This window comes from Anser brachyrhynchus (genome assembly GCF_964034855.1).
Source record: "Anser brachyrhynchus genome assembly, chromosome: 18".
In the NCBI taxonomy this organism is placed as follows: domain Eukaryota; kingdom Metazoa; phylum Chordata; class Aves; order Anseriformes; family Anatidae; genus Anser; species Anser brachyrhynchus.
In genome coordinates, this window is record NC_137711.1 from 697,089 (window position 1) to 716,328 (window position 19,240).

The following is a 19,240-nucleotide window of genomic DNA, read 5'->3' on the forward strand; positions in this document are numbered from 1 at the left end:
TGCCGGCTCCCCGCAGCAGACTCCCCCCTGTCCGCGCTGCAGCAGGATCTGACCGTTTCCATTTCACGCGCTGCGTGCCTGCAGCTCTCCAGCTTGTCCCGGCCGCAGAGACCATCCCCACCCCATCCCCACCACCTCGGTGCCAGGCGCGTGCCCGTCGCAGGCAGGACCCAAGCAAGCCGCCTTCCCTGCCACGCGGGTGGCGACCGGGGACACCACGGCCATAAAGCCCCCACGCTGCGAGTTTCCCCGCCGCAGCCGCACCGCGCCGCTCGCAGCTGCTCATCTGGAACCGTTTTGTTCTCTTCACTACACCCTGGCTCCTTCCTTGGCTGTTTAATGATTTTTTAGAAGCAAAATGTCAGGCTTCCCTCGCTACTAGTTAAGAAAAAAAATTAAAAAATAAAAAAAAGCACAGCGATCGCTTCCCAGATCGCTCCCCAAAGGCTGGCGCCGGTCCCTGGGACAAGCAGCACCACAGCGGTGGGAGGCTCTCACTCCGAGCCAGCAGCCGGGGGCTCCTGTGGCCCCCCAGGGCCCTGTTTGGGTGGGGGAGCCCCGTCTGCCCCAGCTCCCAGCCCACCGAGCCGCTGCCCACGCACCTCCCTGCAGCGCCAGAACCAGCCGCGGGGAAGTGCCGACTTCACTCTGAGGGCCGAGCCGTGCCTGCCCTTCTGGCGGCTTCCTTCTCCTCCCTCCATCCTTTCCACCACTCTCTCACACACATGAAAGTGATTATAAGTAGCAATAATTTTGCTTCTGTATTTATGTCACCAATACCTTCAGCTAATTCCTGTAACTGCCAGCATGGAAGCACTAATACCTCTGCAAAAGACAAAGCAATTATTTCTAAACATAGCTCCCTTTCCTTGCGTTGTCACCATCTAAATCACTAAAATCCTGGTCTGTTGTCAGCATCTTTCTCTAACTAGCAGGGGAAAAAAATGATATTTTTTTTTCTCAAAAAGTAACGTATCCAGTGGCACGAAGCAAGCAAACCAACACGGCACCCTCGCCTTCCTGCAGCCCCCTCACCCTGCGCTTGGCAGGAGCAGGGCAAGCCCCCTTCTGCTCGGTGGCAGGGTCCTGAGCCCCGGCCCGCAGCTGGGAGCGAGGAGCAGGCGCTGCGTAGGGACAGTCCCAGCTCTGCCCCCATGGCAGCTCGGAGGTGACAAGAGAACAGAGCCACGGACGGTATGCTCGGGACGAGGGCTGAGATTCCCCAGTGCCTCCATCGGGAGAGCTCCGGGGCCTCCCCCAGCCTCGCAGCAAACACCCTCGGTGCGACAGAAACCAGCGGGGATTAGCGACCCCTGCGAAGGGTGCCCATGTCCACAGAAACCACAGCCAGAGGAGGAGCAGGGGAAGCACCGAGGCAGGCAGCTGCTTCCCCAGGGGCCCCGGCATCACCGCTGCGGCAGAGGAACCCCTGCACCTTCCCCAGGTGAGGAGCGCGGCACCCGCCCGAGGCAGACGCAGGCACGACGGCTGCACTGCCCGCCTCTGCGTCTGGATGGAGACACGCTGTCTGCCTCGGGACCCTCCGCAGCACCAGACCTTATTATCCTACGGGCCTGCTCTCAAGAAATTAAAATGAGCCATAAAATGACAAGTAAAGTGAAATAAGGAATGTAAAGAGCAGAGAGAATGTAAATCGTGCGATTAGCATATGTACAGCACTTGCAGAGTGCCTGTTCACCGCGGGGTCAGCGCGCAGGCTGCAGGAGGGAGGCCCGGCAGCCCCGGGGGGGGGACGGATGGGTTTTCTGCTTGGGGGTGCTCCCCAGCCCCAGCCTCTCCTAGGCACCCGCTGTGCGGATCCATAAGGGCTTTGGGGCCCGCCGACAAGGCACGGTGCCCCCAGCCCCTGCAGCCCCAAAGGGCACGGGGCTGAGCGGGGAGGGAGCGGCAGAATTACAGAGCAGGCGGGGGGTCCCCACGGGGGGCTGGTGTGAGCTGGGACCTGGAGGCAGCAGCGCACCTGGGTGACCAGATACCTGTCACGGGGGGAATACCCAACGGGCTCAGTGGTTTTTTTTCAGCGGGTTGTGCACGGAAACCTTCCAGGCTCCTGCACGCAGAGGAAGGTGCAGACGAAGCCTCCGTCTCCAGAGCCAGACCCTGCGGCCTGGCCTCGGCCTGAAGCGTGATTTAGGTGAGCAGGCCAAGGCTGAGCAGGGAGATGAAGGAACAGCAGCAGCACTACTGCACTTTGCTGTTGGCTGGGTGCTCGCTGGGAAGCACACGCCAGGGCAGCATCCGTCCAGGGTGCAGCAAACATCCCCGTGGTTCAGCTGGGCGAGAAGCTCCCGGGGGAGAGCACCCCGGCCAAGCAGAGATGAGGGAGAGGCGCCACGGTCGTATGAACTGCCCTTAAAAACATTTTCATAACATTTCACATCCAACCTACAGTAGCACCTCCAGTAATTAACAGCTATGTTTTAATTAAACATTGATTAACTACTAATTAGTCTAATGATTAGTCACCTGAAGGAGACAAAGCAAAATACTGGATCTGCCAAGATAGGAGAGGGAGAAGGCAAATGATGAAAGATGAGAGGCGACTTAAATTCCTACTCTGCTTCCCTCTGGGCCAAATGTTTTCTCTTATTCTAGTCCTTTATAAATGATGCCTTCAATGTGAATTTTCCTAATTGTGGCAAGTCTGATAAAGTCTCCAGTGAGTGATGCAGAGAAGACTGATTTTCTTCCCCTTTATCCATCAGATTCCAGCTCGTTAATGCAGCTAAAGAGCCTTCCCCACTATCAGCGGAATTAGTCCCTGTCGCCATAACCGAGTCAGCTGGGGAATTTCTGTGCATTTCCTCCTGCAATGCCCAGAGGAGCACCGTGGGCAAGGTGGGATGCAGGCAGCCTGGTCCACACGCTGCCAGCAAAGACCCCCTCTGGCCGCAGACCCGAGTGCCCAGCGGCGGAGCGGGGGCACGGCGGTGCCGCCAGTGAGGACACCGAGTTTGTTTCACCCTGAAGAACAGACTCGGGGTGCTCAACCCTGAACAGCAACGGCTTTGTACTTACAAGGAGCCAGAGTCAGGTCCCAAAAAGCAGCTTCCCCACATGCCAAGGGGCCCCTCGGTAGCACAGCTCCAACCCATCTCCACTGCGCCCCGCAGGGTGCCCTAACACGGGTGCAGCCGCGGCTCCGTGCTGGCTGTGGGCAGCGCCGCTCACCCCTGCAGCTCCCTGGCTCCGGCAGTGCACCAGGGCGTTGCTGTTACAGGGACGTTTATTATTTTGCCGTTCCCTTTTGTGAGATAATCCCATTTACCTACATTCCTTATGCCTTGGCAGAACCGCTTCTGGTGAAGGCTGTGAACGTGCCCACAGCAGCGCATGGTTGCACGTGGCTGCTCGAGGATCCACGCGGCCCCTGCTCACCGGCAGCTCCCGAGCCCCCCGGCCCCCCTCGCAGCAGGGCTGCAGCCGTGGCTGAGCACCCTGGGTGTGCACAGCCACGGGGCGACTGCACCAGCAGCCCCGTGCCCCCCCTCCTCCAACCACAGTTTTCTTGACCCTTCTGCACATTTGAGCCTTTGGAGTCGTCGTCCCTTCTCCCCTTCCATTTTCCTTCCTCCCCCCAACTCTTCCCGTGCCCCTCTGTGGAGTTTTCTGAGAAGGCAAAAGGCGGCTAAAAAATCCCCAAGGAAGCAGGTAGCTCGAAGGCTGGGGCACCCAGATGGGCCAGGCACAGCAGGGGACACCGTGGGACGCACGGTCAGCGGTACAGGTATGATCTGAGACCCCCCTAGCAGGCAGCGGTGGCGCGCAGACCGCAGCCTGAGCAGCCAGACCCGAGTGCCCTGCGAGCACCCCCAGAGCCACCGGGGGACCCACGGCGGGGAGGGCACGAAGGGTTAAACCCTGCCGGCCCCTGTTCGCTCGCAGCGCTGCAGGTATATCGATCGCTTCACACATCTCATCAGACCGGGATCGGCACAGATCGATGGGGTGAGGTCAGCGGGAGAGGCAGCCCAGTGGGTGCCACCCTCCTCCTCCTCCTCCTCTCCCCAGAACCGCATCAGCAGGGAAGCCCCCGGAGCTCCCGCGGCTGCTGCAGAGGGGGGTGCTGGCAGCCCCCCGCCTGCCCCCGCGTCCCTTTGCAAGGCGGCTTCCTCACCCCCCGGGAGAGGAGCAGGGCAGGGAGCAGCCGGGGGCTGGCGCCTGCACTCCCAACACGCAGCTCCCCAAGATCCAGGAGGGATTAGAGCGGGCAGCTTCCTCCAAGGACCGCGGCCAGCCCCCAAACGGGGAAAGCTGGGAGCTCCCCGCTGGAGCCCGCAGGTGAGCAGGCCCGTGAGGAAGAGCATGAAGTGCCTGCACGCCCCCCCGGGCTCCCCCCGCCCTACGCACGCTCACCGAGACGCTCCCAGGAACGCCGCGGAGATCACAACGCGTGCGCTTCATCCAGCCGAAATGTCTGAGCTCTGCCAGCAGCAGGGAGAGACGGCAGCCCCGGCTACGGCTGCTCCGTGCTCCTCTACAAAGCGATCTGCTGCTTGGGCTCCTCTCTTCTTCCCTCTTACGCAACTGCACAAAACGTAGAGAAAAAAAAAAAAGAAAATCCCTTAGATGCTAATTTATCTGAGGAGCTCAAGCAGGTCTGCACAAGAAGGCAGTTTCAGCAGAAAGAAGGTAAAAAAAATAAAAGAGGACCAGCCATGTCTGAAATGCTGCTTCAGAAACCCAGTGGATGCAGCAGCCCCCCCAGCACCAGCGCTGCCGCCTGCCCCGTTCTGGCACCGCTGGGAGAAGCCAAGAGCAGCAGAGGGTGCAGCAGCACCAAGCAGCCCCTCGCGAGCGCGCTGAGCCCCAGCTCCCAGGTCGCAGGCACCTCGGGCACTCGCCCCAGGCACGCAGCCGAGGGCGCCTCGCAGCCAGCCTGCCCCCCCTTCCTGGGGACCGGCGGCAATTACAGGTTTAGCGGTGCAAAGCATAGTTTAATAGCAGCCAGGGCTGGTGGGATTGATTTCTTGTTTTGTTTTAAGTGCAGCTAATCTAATAGTTAATTTATTTAAATTGATAGGGCAGAGAGAAATTACATTTCTATTTTCTCTGAATAGATTTTACAGTGTCTGGTGACCCAGGCGAGCTCGAGAGCTGGGTTAAAGGCCCTAACATGCCTCTGCAAAAGCCGCCTTTATCAGCCCGTAATATTTTTCAATTCATTACTGCCATTTTAGCAAACAACTAGTATAGATTTTTTGTTACAGCAGCTCTTAACGTGTTAGTCGTGGGCACGCTGGTAGCTGCCCCAGCCCCTCACAGGAGGCCTTGCCCTCCAGCAGCAGCACCCCGGCCAGGCCAGCGGCGATGCCTTTGGGCTCCGAGCAGGCAGGCAGCCCCGAGGCCTCGTCCCGCTGCAGAGCTCCCTCCTGCTGATTAGTGTTTGGGGGGATTTGCTCTGTTTGCACATGAGGCCAGTCTGCAGTTTAGATGCAAGAACAGCGCTCTGCAGCTGAGCGTCTGAAGGAGGGAGCATACTTGGGCTGCGAATTCTGCTCTTAAGCCTTTGGGAATCATCTTTAGTGCTCTCTACGAGATCTCTGCTGTGCCGTAGCACACAGGCTCCCCTGCTGCAGGCTCCAGCGAGCACCTCCAAGGATTTTCCCAGTGCATGAGAAGCACCCAGGACAAGCAGGGATCAGCGGCACCACAAGGCCCGCGACGGAGGCAAGAACCCATGGGACCAACACGCTCCTGTCCCCGCTGCAGCAGCCTCCCACACCCCAGCCCTCCTTAAACGGACCCCATTTAAGAGCCCAGGAAGAGGCGATAAATACAAGGGGGGGCTAGCAGTGGGCGCTGGGGCACTGTGCACTTCGCAGGGGCTGCTCCACACGCAGAGCGGAGGCAGGAGCAGGGCCCTCCCTGCCCTCGCTCCCCCAGCGCCGTGTGCTGCTTCACCGCAAGCACTTCTGCAGAGCCTTCGCAGCCCTCGCTCAGCCATAGGTTTCCTGTAAGAGTCAGCACCGTGCCAGATTTATGGAGGATGCTGCTCAGTATTTCATGACTGCTGCAGGCAATCCCACTGCTGCCACTGCGGCTGCACAGAAAGCACTTTGTAGATTTGATTATGCGATAAGGGGCATCAGAAATGCAACTTGTTGCCTATTTCCCAGAGTAATTAATTTCATCTGTATTGAACAAATGACATAATTTGAGGATTTCTGGGTTATGGATTAAGTAAAGACCAGATGAGAGCGTCCTCATTGGCTTGGAGATTAATTAACACCACGAGGTGAAGCGAGCTCTCTCCCCTGCAGGATTGCTTTGCTGGTACATTTTTAATCCACCTGCCTCGCACTGCGGCTCACCCCGGGGGACAGAGCACCCGCGCCACAGCCGGGCAGCAGCAGCCCCAATTGATCGGGTGGGGGAGCCCTGGCCAGGACTTGTTCCCATACCAGGACACCGGGAGATGTCCAAGAACAACGCCAGACTTCAAGGCTTCTCCTGGGCACCTCCCGCTCCCCTGCCTGGGTTAGCGCTGGCTGCTCAAATCAGCTCCTCTGGCCAAACGACGGGCGTGATGGAGAGCACATCACTGCTGTATGAGGAAGCACGCCAAGCACGCACAGGCTCATTTCCAAACCGGCCGGGGGGCACTGGGGCAACCCCTGTCCCACCGGGCTGCCCTCGCCTTGCACAGCGCCCACCCAAACCCACGCACCCAGGCTGGATCCTCAGCCCTTGCATCTCACCAGCCACATCACTCAAAAAATACAAGCCACCCGTTGATTTCAAGCTCACTTACAAAGGCTGAGACCAGCAGCAGCTGCGTACAGAGAACAGATCTAAGTGTGCGGGCTTGGGGGAGGACGGGGAATTGCTGCAGGGTCCAGGCACACAGCACCGCACCCAGACCACCACAGCCTCAGCTCCTCACCTCCGAGCCTCTCCCAGCAGGGCTGGATCTGGCCCTGGCTGTGCCCTGCAGGACCCCTGGGAGCAGCGGGGGCATCAGCAGAGCTCCAGAGGAACCAGGTGCTCCGGCATCCCGTCCCTATCCCCAGCACCCTGCCACCACACTGCGCCCACGCTTGGCTTCTGCAACTGCACCAGGGCTGCTCTCGCCCCAGGAGATGCCCTGCACTGCTCCGGCTTCTCCTCTCATCTCTGCTCTGCTCCCGAGGAAGGCACAGAGGGCTCGGGACAGGAATTTCCCCTCCTCCACCTCAGACTTTTTTCTCAGTGAGGTCGAAAAAACAGGACTCCGTGCAGCATTTATTCATGAGCCAGGCATTTTATTTAATGTGCCTTGCCATGCAGGATCAAAGATACAGAGCAGCACCTAATTAATTATTTTTCTCTTCTTCTGTAACATCCCCTAGTTGAGCGCTGAGTCCCAGAATCTAAAAGCCTCTTTCAATGACTCTGCATAATGAGATGGATTTGGACTCCAGCAAATTTGTTCGGTTTTATGGAGTATTACATGAAAATGCTGTGAAATTAAGTTCTGTCTTTGCTATCACGCCATGGCCATCAGAGCGCTTTTATGTATGGCACTGAGACTAAAAGATGGGAAAGTGAGTCCTTGCTGCAGTAATGTGGCAAATGGGGAGAGGGAGGAGCCGTGCAATGAAGATGACATGGTGGAGGGTGAGACTCAGGGAAATAATGAAGGAAACAAGAAAGCGATGCAGATAAAGCCAAGATCTGGGCTAACAGACCGCAGCAACAGCGGCCAGGACAAGGGGAGGGGTTTGGCTCACCCCAATTTCCCTCCACAAAATGCTCCAACAGCTCCACGTGCAGCGCGAGAGGGGCGAGCAGCAACGTCCCGGGGGTCACCTGCACCGGGCAGAGCCCGACCCTGCTCCCCCTGCCCCAGCACCCAGACACCACCACGGGCACCCCCCTCGCTGCCTCTCCCAGAGCCCCAGGGACCCGCATGGCCCCAGGAGTGGGGAGCAATTGGGGACCCCCTGCCTTGGGGGACCTCAGCAGCGGGGCTGCCCCTTCACTGCTGCCCCCTCCTCGGGGCACCAGCAGCAGGCGAGCGGACACGCCTGGAGAACCTGTCGAGGCCAGGACGGGGACGTCCCCAGCACCCAGGGCATACCTGGAAAAGCCAGCTCGGTGAAACGGGACGGCTGAAGGTGGAGGAGCAACGCGGGGAGGAGGCGCCTCAGCCCAGGCTGTTCCCAGCACACTTTCCCCTCTGGGCACGTTTCACCACTCCTTGCCAGGAGGGTGCCCAGCTCAGGGGCAGGGAGAGGCCCCCCCATATTCCCCCGAGGCAGCTCCCTTTGCCACCTACCGATCCCTTTCTGTTCTTTCTCCTCCTTTCCCTTTCAGCCCTTCTTATCCCCAGCCTTTCTCCCCTTCCCCTTCCTATCAGCCCCACTCCCTTCCGCTCACCCTAGAGTCATTTATTTCTTCCCTTGGCAACTTTATAACCCATTTCCTTGCCTGACAGCAATTAAGCAAATGCTTCGCTTCCAATCCCATGGCCCATAAACAATGGAAAAATAAAATGTTATAAAGAAAAAAGCAATGAAATCTGCATGCACACACACGCACAGAGGGAAATTTGTGGAGGACAGGGGGTGAAGCTGGGGACAATGTCACTCGTGTCAAAGGCTGGAGACATCCTCACACACACCCCTCAGCCTCCCAGCCTCCAAAAACACGTGTGAAGAGAGATTTCCAGGCAGCACCGGGAGCCCCAAGCTGCATCCATCCATCTCGGCAGCTCACGGGCCCCGAGATCCACGTGCAGAGGGCCGGCTGCTGCGCTGCTGCCCCTGGCCTCAGAGCTCTGGCACTTCCATAAAATGAAATGGCCAAAAAATAAAAAAAAAAGGAGAGAGGAGGCAGCAGCTCTCTCCACCCCACCCCCCCCAGTGATGTATGTGATTTTTTGATGCCTGACAGGCCCCGAGCCTCTGGGGAGCAGCATTGATAAATCGCACCTTTCAGTTTGCCGTGAACATCTTCACTTTCTCAGGCTTAAAGAAGCCTGACACGTTAAATTGTGGCACTCGGCCCTCAGCACCGGCTCGTCTGGGGAAAGTGGCGGCTGCCCACCGAGAGTCCCAGCCACCTAATGAGAGCTGCTCCCGCATTAGCGCTGCGAGAGGCTTTCTGATGTACAAGCCGCTGGGAACACGGAGCCCTGCGCTGAGGAAACTCAAACAGACACACTTTCTAATTTCCATGACAACTGTAACAGGGTATTTGCTCGATTTGGGAGAGCCTGGGTGTGCAGGAATGCGCTCATTAGGCGCAGAGCGAGGCGAGCTGCTCCTGCAGAGCCCCGGCAGGGGTCGGGGGGGCAGGATGGATGCTGCCAGCCCTGCCCGTCCCGCAGCCCCTGCCAGGGAGCCCAGCCCAGGAAGGCAGAGGGATGGTGATGTGCTGCTGGGGTGCACAGGCTGCGGTTGTGTCTCCCCTTGGCAGCCCAAGGAGCTGCATCCCTGCCTCTTCCCACTGCAAGAGGTGCTGTGAGTGCCCGCAGCACCAAGGGGGACCTGGAGGGGGGCAGAGGGGCCAGCAGGACCGGGCAGCAGAGGGACCCAAACCAGAAACGAGCAACCTCTGCCGGGATGTGTGGCTGCTCGCTGCTGGGTGCACAGTCTTGTGCTGCTGCCCCGGGAAGGGACTGAGGGCTCTTGGTGCCACGGCCAGCACAGCTCGGTGGAAATGAGCTCCTGTCCCTTCCCTTCCCTTGCCTGGAGGGGCCCAGGCAAGAAGTAAGAAGAAACCAGCAACCAGTTAGCAAGAGAGCGCGAAATCCGAGCGATTACTGAAAAGCTTGGACATGGCTGTGAATCCTGTTGCTGCCAACAGTATCCCCAAGCTATTAAGAGAAAAATCAAGATGTGGACAGAATTAGATTGGCCATAGGTGAAAAATGGCTCAATTATTTCTAGTGCCAGAACCACAGAAGGACATTTCCCTCTGTTCCTGATCCACAACCTCCCACTAATTAGCAGACCTAGCAGAGAGAAAAATGCTCCAAGCTCTAGAGAGAGCAACAGCTAGAGACAACACAGCTACTGCCACATGCAGCCGCATTTGTATGCGCTGCGTAAGCTGGGCACACAGCGACACGCTTGCAAGATTGCACGCTGGCCTGCTAGGAACTTGCCGCGAGAGATGCTAGAGTTGATTTTTGCAGCCGAGGGGAGGGCAGGCTCCCCGGCCCAGCCAGCCCTTCACATCTCCCCACCTCCTTCCCAGCTCTGAAGCGGGGTCGTCCTGCCCCAGCCACAAGCCCCCGCTGGCTCTTCTCTGCCCGGAGCACGGCTGGCGTGGTGCAGCCCCCGCTGGTGTGCAGGGGGTGCCCCCGAGCAGAGGATGGGGCAGCGACGCAGCAGCCAGGATCCAACAAACAGCCCTGAAAGGCACGGCCAGGGCAAACCTGCGAGAGCAAACCCAGCCACCGGGAACAGTGGAGGACAGACCCACAGGCACCAATCACCATCCCCTCTTCTCTTAGGCAGGGATCTTCTAAAACAACTGATGCTCAAAAAAAAAACAACAACAACAAAAAGTTACCAGGAGGCCCTGCCCCCTCCCTGACAAACTTCTGAACATGCTGTCATCAAGAAAAATGATGCTGGCAAGAGAGAAATCCGCTGGGGTTGCTGGCAATTTACCAGGCTCCAGCCCCAATGAGTGTTTATCAATAATTTCAGGATCTGCCTGTCGCAGCCACTGACTCTGAGCTCAGGCAGAGATCTCCGGGCAGCCCGGGTGTCAGCACAGCCACAGGGAGAAGAGGCGCAATGAAAAGGGAAATCAATTAACTGCTCCTCAGGAGCAGGGATTTGCCAGCATTACAGGGAAAGGTCTGTTCGCCTCGCTGTAACAGCAAAACACTTAAATGCTCCTCGATGACACAAAGGCATGTCCCGAGCCGAGATGAGCTGATGCCGTGGCCAGCTAAGCTCCAGTTAGGGACGGAGATGGTTACAGCGGGTTACTGCAGAAGGGGGAGCAATAGATAAAGCAGCAGCAGCGTGCCCTGAACTACCCACAGCCTGGCCCCTGCTGGGCACCACTGTGCTTCAGGCTCTGCGCACCCCACAGGCTCTCAGTTCCCCAGCAGCCCCGCGGGGCCGTACCCAGCCCATGTTTCCCACTCTTGGGCCTGCCTTCCACCCTGGGAGAGCAAGGGGGAGCCAAGGGAACCCCGGCCGCAGGTGGGGAGCAGGGCTCAGCCAAGCCGCCACCACCCAGACCGCCTGTGCTCTCATGCCAAAAACAGCCACGGCACCCGGCCGTTGCAGAGTGCTCCTCGAGCTGGGCACAGCGTCTGCATCGCCGTGTGGAGTAACTGCTAATGCATCCGTCCTCCTTGAACTTGCCTAATTGCTTTCTGAACCAGGGGCTGGCGGTCCCTGAACCGCCCTGTAGTGCCGAGCTCCACAACGTAATTAAGTACTGCATGAAAAAAGAAAACAGCCTTCTCTGTTTTAAGTCTGTTGACTGTTTCATTTGATACCACGCATTTATGAGAAATAGTGAATATTCATTTCCTGTACTCACCTTTATACCACTCCTGAGTTTACAGAACTGTATCATATATCACCTCAATTGTCTCTCTAACCAAGAGAGTCCTAATTTATTAGTCTCCTCATACAGGAGCTGTTCTGTGCCTTTGATCAGCCTTGTCATCCTTTTCTTTACCTTTTCTAGTTCAACTATCTCCTTGTTGTGATTGGGCAACGAGAGCCGCACACAACATTTGCACTGCGACAGTGCATTGTGCCTGGGCACAGTGCTGCCGCCTGTTTTGTTTTCAGTCCCTTTCCTAATAACTACTAACGACCAACTCGCCCTATTTGACTGACACCGGGCACCGAGGTGACATTTTCACAGAACTACCCACAGCAGCCGCGAGGACTCTTTTCCTGAGTAGGAAGTATTAAAAGCCTGCTCTGCGTTTCACAGCTAAGGACGTGTTCTCATCTGCGTTACTCGGCCTCGGCGACGTTCGCCTGCCGTTTTCCCACCCAGCCCCTCACACTGCGAGATTCTCCCACAGCCCGGCCCAACCAGCCTTAAACTACCCCAGCTATTACTGGTAACTCCCAGCAGATGAGGTGAAATTCACAGATCCCTAGGCCAGCTCTCCCGGGGGGGGGGACAACTTCACGTGGATCCCCACTGCCTCCTCCCAGCGCATTTCCCTCCCTGTTTCTTCGCAGGCAGCGAAGCCCCGGGGGCTCTGATCACACGAGGCCAACGATCACAACACACATACAAGTGAACATGGTACCGGCTTGGGAGGTGTTTCCGTACCATTTGCAATTTTCCTCCCTCCGAGCTGACTTCACACCTCCCCAGCGGGAGCGCGCCTGGGGCTGGGCGCCGCCGGCCTCAGCACCGTGGACAGCGCCAGCTCCGCGGGCACAGCGCGCCCCACGCCTGACACTGACACACGGACACCCCACGGGGTACCCGAGCCAGCACAGCACCCCGTGGCCAGGCCCCCAGCACCCCCCGGGGTCCTTCCACAGCCCCCGTTCCCCAAGCAGCAGCCCGCAGCTGCGGCGGGCAGCCCGATGCCTTCATGCACAGGGAGAGCATCCTCAGCATCCAATGCTTCTAAAAGCACCATCATCCAACCCAGCTGCCTCAAGCTCATACGATATTTTATCCTGCTCTCTAAGAGCTGTCAAGGCCCGCCAGCCGGAGCAGCCCCCCAGCATCGCTGTGCCTCGGGCAGCCCTCTCAGCACTGAGCCACGTCACTGCCGCAGGGAATTTCATTCCGAGCAGTCGGCCAGCATCCGAGCTCGGTCCTGCGTTCCCTCTGCTAAACTTCAGATGTCCCTTCTGAAAGGATGCAGGGTATTAATATTAAGAAACCCCCATGTCAGATCTCCTCATGTATTTATGCTCCCTCCCCAGGCAATTCCCTGCCTGCCCCTCTCCCGACAGGGAGGCGATCGCGCAGGAGGGGCCTGTGTTACTGGGTGTGCCTGAGCCGCGGTCCTGGGGCAGCCGTAATGGGTTGGTGACACCATTTATTTATGGGTATTTCAAGAGAAAGAAAAAGGCTAGTGGGTGTTCATATGTTCTTGTTGTATTATTCAAGAGAAGCCATTTGAGAGCACAGGAGAAGCAGTGTCTGCTCCCAAAAGGAGGAAAAATAATGGAGGGGAATATTTGCAAAAAGCTCAGTTAAGTAAATATTTTATGCCCAATAATGTTATGGCTTTTGAATGATGCATGCAAGAGAGTTGAAAGGAGGTGAGGCGCAGAGTGAAGCAACATACAGTGCGTGTGGAGTGTGAAGGTGTTTGTGTGAGGGCAGGCAAAAGGAAACCCGGCAGCCTGGCTGCTGCATCCCCCCCAGCTGGGTGGGCTGCTGGGACAGGCAGCAGGGCAGGGCAGGGCTGCTCCAGCTGCTGGACTGGCAACATCCTTTTGCTGCAGAAAAGTTAGGGCTGATCTTACGGGGAGATGCTTTTGCCCTGTTGGGTGACACCTGCTGACATGCTTACCCACCTCCTCCCGAGTCTGGCACCAGACTCCTGGGAGGGACAGGGGCAGAAACCCACACCCCACTGGCCAAGGCTAACTAAAGCCCTCCCGGCTCTCAAGAGGCTCTGTGGAGTCTGTAAGATGCAACCAGGAGAATGATCCTAGCAAGAGCTGCTTGCTGGTCACCCTGCTGGTCAAGATGCTCCAGAAAGGGAGGGCAAGCCTGCAAGCACTGGGGCTCTGCAGGGCTGGGGGGAGTCTGCAGTAAGCAGCAAGGAAGGCAGCACAACCAAGCAAAAAAGGAGTCCAGTGCAAAGTCCCTTGCAGGAAATAAGCAGAGACATTAGCACGATGCACTAAGAGCTGCGCAGAGGCAGGGCAGGCACAGCCCCCTTGATGCTTTGGGCACAGCAGCCGCCTTGTTGCTCGTCCTCTTTCTGGTGGCACAGGGAGAAAAATCTCTGAGGAGGGCACAGGAGCAGGGACTCAGGGCAAGGAACTGGAGGACAGGAGCAGGGGGATTTGTCCTGGCCCAGGAAGAAAAGGAAGATGGGGAAAGCAGAAGGGAGGCCGGGCAGGCAGAGGCAGGCAGCAGGTGAGGCGGCCAAGGGGAGGGAAGCAGGGCTGGCACAGCCAGGGACACGGCCTCCGACCAGAGGAATTCTCCTGCTTGCAGGCAGAAGCACAGGACAAGCATCTGGCATGAGGTAAGCACATAAAGGAGTAAAATACCATTAAGCATAATAAGAAATGTACTTAATCAATGAGCTCTACAGCTGAGGATCAATGGGAGGCAGACACAGCCATTAGCTAAGAAAGCTGAGAAAGAGCCCCGGGCTCTGATGCAGCGGTCGATACCGGGTTTAACCGAGAAACCGAGGAAGGGTCCCAGGTGGGGGCAGAGCCAGGCCACAGCCAGGAGAGACGGGGCTGAGCCTGCCCCACTCCTCAGGGCCCAGACCCCAGGGCACAGCTCACTGAGAAGCCCCAGGAAGCACCCACAGAGCCTGGAACAAACGAGTGTTTGGCAGCAACAGCAGAAGCCATGTGAGAGGGAACAGGACCACAGCTGGCAGGGGAAAGAGAAGGGACTTGAGCCCCTTGTCATCATCCAGGGACATCACTTAGCTGTGGAGAGCAAGAGCCACAGCTTTACCCTTTCACCTGGGGACCGAAGGCTGCAGTGAACTGAAAGCAGTGGTCCTCGCTGCGGGCCCAGCCAAGGAGGGGAGCAGCTGAGCAGTGCGGGAGGCAATGGGCATTCGGGGAAGGTGCACAGAGCCTCACCCACCCTGCTGCTTGCTCACACCCATGCTGCCAGAGCTGCCTCCCGGAGGAGGGCCAGCTGCAGAGATTTCCTCACCACTCTGGTCCCTTGGTTCTCCTCACCTTGAGCATTGTGCTGGATCGCTCCCCAAAGTCTGCTACACAGAAGACACGTAAACTAGATGGAAAAGTCACCCTCCAAGGCTTTGCATCAGACTCAAGTACAGAGAGCTCCTGCAGAGTCAGGGCTTACCCAGGCCCAGCCTTGAAAGAAGACACCCCAGTGCCCCCCATGCTTGGAGCCCGTCTGAGTGGTGCCGGCACTCGGCTGAGCCGCCGCACACGGGGCTTCCTCAGGAGAGAGGCTTGATTTTCACCCCCTGAGCAAATTCAGCTCTGAGGAAAGCCGACAGCCCCAGACAGCGCGTGGGCCCCCCTCCAGGTCCTGCTGACAGCGCTGCAGCTGACTCAGCCCTGGCACCGAGACCCTGCCACGCTCCTGCCTCGGGCTCCACCAGACACCCAGCTACTCACACTGTCCTGACCCCATCCCTGAACTCCAGCTCCATGCCCCCTTTGCACACCCCCCGAGGCTGTCACCCACAATCCTGACCCGTTACTCCGCTTCCCACCACACTGAATCCCGATGGCCAGAGCCTGACCTGACCCAAGCTACAGAGAGAAGCAGCACCGATCTCTGCAGGTGGGCCTTCAGGGACCAGACACCGGGTGATGTCTCGAGAGCATTAGAGCACCGGGTTGTGCTAAAGGCAGATTTCTGTGCGTGCATGTGAGGAGAACATGAGACAAGCGGCTGTCCCCTGAGGTCTATCCCAGGGGTGGGCTCCCCCCTCCTGCTGGGAAGAAAATCAAAGCCCCGATCCCAGGGGGCTGCTCCTGGCCCCAAACGCGGGATGTGCTCCGTGCCCACCCAGGGCCTGTGCAGGGCACGCTGCTGCCACTGCCCCCTCCCAGCCCTACAGGGCCAGCTGCCTTGCGGCCCAGGCAGCGACTGGGGTGGGAGGCACGTTTTTTTGGGGGGGGGACCTGAGCACTGATTTTGGGTAGATGCCAGCAGCTCTGCCCCTTCCCTCCCACCTCCCTGCACACCAAACACGTTGAGCAGCGCGGTTCCTCCCGGAGGAAGCAGACGGCACGTCTCCATCCCAGCTGATAACGGGAGCGGGCGGAAACCCCCGGAGGGGGACCCGGTCCCGGTGGGGGTCCTGTGCCCCCCCCCAAGCACCGGCGGCCGAACGGAGCCCCCGGCCCGGTCCCGCCGGCGGCCGAACAGCATCACCTGGCGGCCAGGCCGGGCACGGCCGCGCCGGGGTCCCTGTCCCGGGGGGTCGGCGCCTGCCGCGGGACCCCCTTCGGCAGGGCGGCAGCGCTGGAGGCCGTCCTGCAGGGCAGGGGCTCGCTCCGGGCAGGGGGGGCTCGCTGGGGGCTGCTGGGCATCCTGCGGGGCTTCAGCGCATCCCTGCTCCGCGCCAGGCAGGGCACTGCCCACGGGTCATCGTGGTACGGCCACGCAGGGGGAACAGCATCCCTGCGCCAGGGTGCAAGGCTCCCGAGCAGCTGAAGCCAGGTCCTGACCGGCCTGTTGCTGCTCTCACCTGGGGAAGGCACAATTTGGGGGGATTCTGCCTCAGGGCTGCCCGCAGACCCCACCACGCTGCACCCACACCCGCTCCTGCTGGCCCCAGGGCTCTCCAGGTGATGCTGTGAGCACCAAGCGAGCGGTGTCACAGGGGTAAGGCACCAACCCCTGCCCCAGGGACCCGCATCCAGGCCCTGCTGCACTCCTGCCTGAGGAGGAGCCCCCCTGCAGCAACCAAAGCCCTCTCCTCCTGCCCCTGTCCCCAGCTTTACAAGCTGCCTGCAGCACCTTCCTCCCTCCACCTGCCTCAGGGACCCAGCCCAGGCTGGGGCTGCTGCTGGCCTTCCATTACATGCAACGCACTGACACTGCTCTGCGCCTCACTTGGAGGTCATAATCAGTGCTTTCTTCTCCTGCACCCCAGCTCCTTGGCCACGCCTGGGGCAAAGCAGCTCCAACACCACAGAGCAGCAGGGGATCTCCCTGGATCACAGCAGATGCAAGCAAAAAAGGGGCCTGCTTTGCCTGGGAACAGCCCCTTCTCCGAGAGCCACACTGTGCTCCACAGGGAGCAGATCCTGCTCTGCTCAGCTCCCATCACCTCCACCCAGCTGCCCCAGGCACAGCTCGCAGCAGCTCCACAAGCCTCCCCTTGCACTCAGTCCAGGTCCACTCAGCTGCAGAGCTCCTCCTGGTCTTGCTCACTGGGGCAGTATCACACAAGGTCCTGGCACTACGTAATTTATGGCGCTAATGAGCTTATCTAGGCCCTTGGTACACATGCAATTATGTGCTAGGAGCCAAGAGGAGCACTGCAGATGTTTACCCTGTGTGCCTGAGCCGCACCAAACCAATGAAGAAAGCAGGGTGAGCGTAAGTGCACACAGGAGCACTTTGCTCAATTTGTTTCTCACTCTCATAGCCACCTTCTCCCCTTTCCTTCCTGCTCTCCTTTCAGCAGGCTGCACACACAATACTTTAACCCCTAGGGTAGGCTAATTGCTCTAGAGGACAGAGCTCTTTGGGACTGGGCAGCAAGGCAAGCAGAAGGAAAACACCTCGCTGCTTCCCACCAGCCCACCCCCTGCCCCAGGGTCCCAGCTCACCTCCCCGCAGGGGACAGCAGCCACCCACCCCCAGACCCCTGCCCCGCACCTCTTCCAAAGCAGCACGTGCTCGGGTCTGCGTCCTCAATCCCCTTCCTGGTGATTCCTCCCTCCAGGCTCAGGCAAGGCAACACCAAAAGGAGCCTTGGGCCATGGAGGGTGTTTATAAAGTGCCCCAGAATACCCCCCCTGGCAGCTGGCGAATCTCACCTGTGGGGCTCTGCCCAGCTCCTTAATCCTGTTAGCAGCAAGCAGCTCCAGCTGTGCCAGTAACAAATCCCTTCCGACATGAGCCCTGCAGAGCCAAGTGACTGCTCTGCGGGAGAAAGTACAAAACTCCTGAGGGAAATTCAAGCGGCAGCTTTTGTACTGCATCTCTGAGAATTTTGCAGTTTTATTTTTCATTAAAAAATAAAGATGGAAGGAAGGAAAGAAATCCATCCCCTGCCCTCCTGGCCCAAGTGCCCAGCACATGCCCGACTTTCCCCCCGATCAGCCCAGCACTGCCCAGATGCTGCAAAGCAGCAAAGCCCTGACCGAGTGGGGAAGCTGCATTTTCACCCAAGGATGCTGGGAATGTCTGGTTTTGTACAAGCTGGAAACAGAGGCTTGGCCCCAAGCGGCGTGCTTCAAACTTGGGTTGTTCCACTGGCAGTGACTTGTCTGTGCTCGTAATTTTTTGTTTTATAGCACCTTAATCTGTATTTTCTGAGTTAATTAGCACAAAAACGTGGGGAAGGACAGACTCAGCCCGCAAAGCATTTACAGCCGCAAGGAACAGCGATGAAGAAGCAAAGCCCTGGCACGTGGCGGTGGATCGTGCAGCTTCTGCGGGCAGCACTGGGACAGAGGCAGCCCCTAGCCAGGCACGGGGACGTCCCGTGTCCCCCGCACCCCCGTGCTGCAGCCAGCGCGGTTCTGCCATGGGGCTCTGGCCTGGGGGCACTGAGCATCCCTGCGCCCAGCACCTCCAGAAGAGCCTCCAACCCCATTACGCATGGGGACTAATGACCCGTGCTGTCCAAGGTCAGCACCCTTGGTTGCCTCCAGGGCCCTGGCAGGACCTGCGGTGTCAGCAAGGGGCCTCTGATCCGCAGCGAGCCCAGCAGGGAAATGGTGGCCCCGCAGCGACCACCGGCCTCAGACACGGCCGCTCGTGGGGCGAGAGCTGCGGTGCTGCTGGTGCAAGATCAACTGCTTCAGCCTTTTTAACAGTGTCTCCAGGTAGGGAGGCCAAAGGTAATGTTCTTTATCTGTGCCTCATGCTCCACAGATACCGAATATCAAAATGTGCCTTGAAACACTCCTATTATTAAGTATTCCTCAGAGATTAGAGCAGTGCTTACTTCTCACTATCCTTTTCCCTCCCCAGTAGAGCAGATGAACACGATAACTTATCAGGACCTTCCCATGTGCTGTTAGGCAGTAATGGCATGGGGACTTATTGACCCACCTCAGAACAACACACGGAATATTTAGGACTCCTCCTGAGCTGGGCAGGCGATAATATCTTTATCGTGCGAACCCTTTAAACCCTCAGTGCCTGGCAGGCCCCTCCGTCCTCACTGAGAGGACAAATTAGACCCAGGGGACAGGCAGCGAATGCTGATAACAAAATAGTTCCTTCAGCAAACGCAGGGCCAGGGCCCGCAGAGCCGGCAGCGCTGCCTCCAGCCCCGGGCCTGCCCCTGCCCTCAGACAGCGGCAGGAGCAGCAGAGCTGGGGCCTGGCCCGGCCTCCATCACAGCCTGGGCTCACGGTCACGGCCCGCAAACGCAGAGCCCGACGCTGCCCCCCCGACTCGTGTC

General features: G+C 58.6%; 1 protein-coding gene across 5 annotated transcripts in view; it reads right to left on the reverse strand.

The window, feature by feature from the left end:
* RBFOX3 (RNA binding fox-1 homolog 3) overlaps window positions 1-19,240 on the reverse strand; it is a 176,006-nt gene that overhangs the window by 144,380 nt on the left and 12,386 nt on the right. For 2 of the 5 annotated variants that reach the window (XM_080560953.1, XM_080560956.1), the window contains exons 1-2: window positions 17,482-17,585; window positions 4,378-4,548 (exon numbers count right to left, since the gene is read on the reverse strand). The exons of the other annotated variants lie outside the window; for them this stretch is intronic. The gene's annotated coding sequence lies outside the window, so the exon portion shown is untranslated. Of the gene's footprint in view, window positions 1-4,377; window positions 4,549-17,481; window positions 17,586-19,240 lie in introns of those variants that run through there. 5 annotated transcript variants of the gene reach the window in all.